This window comes from Penaeus monodon, chromosome 15, assembly GCF_015228065.2.
Source record: "Penaeus monodon isolate SGIC_2016 chromosome 15, NSTDA_Pmon_1, whole genome shotgun sequence".
Classification (NCBI taxonomy): Eukaryota; Metazoa; Arthropoda; class Malacostraca; order Decapoda; family Penaeidae; genus Penaeus; species Penaeus monodon.
Genome location: NC_051400.1, coordinates 11446128 through 11448063, shown reverse-complemented (window position 1 = coordinate 11448063; position 1936 = coordinate 11446128). Strand labels below are relative to the sequence as shown.

Sequence of the window (1936 nt, the reverse complement as noted above, 5' to 3'; positions counted from 1 at the left end):
GTTGACAGAAACTGGAAGGGATAGGCCTGAGTCATGGTTAGTGGCTGTTGCTGGTACTGGTCTGGTACCAAAGCAGATGGTACCCGTCCCTGAGTGGCGCACCAACCCTGCATGGCTCTTTTTCTTATCGTCGGTACCACTTTTACAGCCAGCTGATATATATTTTTTTTATGCGTGTGTTTGGACACTTGTTTTCAGCACATTTAAGGTCTGAACACATGCCGCTGTCAGACCCTCGACTGCGCCAAGGCGGGACCTCGCCAGGACGGGGAGCCTTGGGTGCCTCTTCGGGCCCTTTGGGAAGGAATTTGGCAAGTCTCGAATGGTCGAAGGTCGCTCTCTCAAGACACTCAGGAGAGAGACCGCCTTCCAGGGAAAACACATCCGGAAGGCATTGCAAGTGGCAGGCTTTGCAATGCTTTATCACATAACCTTTAGCGTTTAGAAGGTAATGGTGATCGTTCGGGCTGACGTGACAGGGTAGACAGTGGGGGTAGGTCTGACAGAGAAAGTGTTTATCGGCAGACAGACAGAGTAGGAGGTTTACAATATGACTACTGTCATATCTACAATATGACTACTGTCATATCTACCACCAAAAGCCATGCAGGGTTAGGCTACAAATATAAAGGTTAATTTATCAGAGTAAGCAGGAAAGTGTTTTGTTATTATGGCTTATTTTAGAGTTATGTATAAACATAGTCTTAATCGTAAGTTTTAGTCTACCCTAAAGCTACCAGTTACACAGGTGGAGCATGCAGCCCTAACGAGACACCGTGCCGAGACTTGCAGGTCCGTGCATGCCTTGTGCATCACACCGCTTCACTGTGACACATGTAGAAAGGAAGCGTGCATGAGAATGAATAACTGTGGGGGTCAGTCATTATTCATTCTCATGCATACTTGTTTTTCTACATACTGCAACATTCTGCCTCGTGCAAGGTCACGGTATACTATGAGGTGTAGCATCTTAAAACATTGATCGAAGACTATTATCAATACTCTTAGGGTTTTTTGGCCATGAAAGCTTTACTGTTTAATCTCCAAAGTTACTAATATATACACACTGAGGAGATGAAGTAAGTTATTCTTTGCTATGCAATTGACTTTTACAACTCTAATCCAACGTGACTCTTCATCGTGTTCGCAGGCTGGGATTGTAGGTTTCATCTCTAGGATAATCGGATAAAGAGAGGAACTAGGGAACGAGAAGGATATGAATGGAAATGTACGGTAAAAGGGGAGCCATAATCAGCGGAAGTAAGCTTGAGGAAACACAACACACACCATCGGTTCCTTGTCCTGGCAGACAATGGTCGTGAAAAACACAGGAGGGTATATAATAACGCGGAGAGTTGTTATTAAGCACTTTAAGGAAATACATTTTGAAGAATTCTTACTGATATTTGTTTATTCCTCAAATAATAAAATTCCTTGTTTTCAAACGGCACATCAGGAAAAATAATCCTTGATTTAATTTGGTGCAAGTTGTATTAGTGAATGATTCAAAAACTTCTTTATTTTTTTCTTTTTAGTGCAGCAAGACCACATACGTACTTGTGTGAACTACATGCACATCAGTCACAAAGATATTAAGGTATTTTGTGAGAGCGATTGTAGATGCCACGTGTGTTTGGCTGACGACTTACAGCTGTGAGCAAAGATGCAGTTTAGATAAAAGAAAAACACAGTTATCTCATGCCATTAATCGCTTAGGGGCTCATTGGTTCGGATCGTATCAAACCATGCCGTTTTAGCATTAATCATTAGTTCAGATTAGCATTTACGGTATTATCCAAATCATAAAAAATATATATTTCAGTTTTTTTGTTTTGTAGAATTTACCTCTCTGGCACTTTGGACATGGGATTATTTTTTTTCCCAACAAAGGCATTTAAATCTATTAAATTTTGAACAACCACTGGGAGGGGGATTA

At 41.4% G+C, this 1936-nt stretch overlaps 1 protein-coding gene across 1 annotated transcript in view; it reads right to left on the bottom strand.

Annotated features, from left to right (window-relative positions):
- The window catches only part of LOC119581742 (potassium channel subfamily T member 2-like), a gene marked incomplete at its 5' end in the record, with an annotated part of 131052 nt that overhangs the window by 44308 nt on the left and 84808 nt on the right, over positions 1-1936 (bottom strand).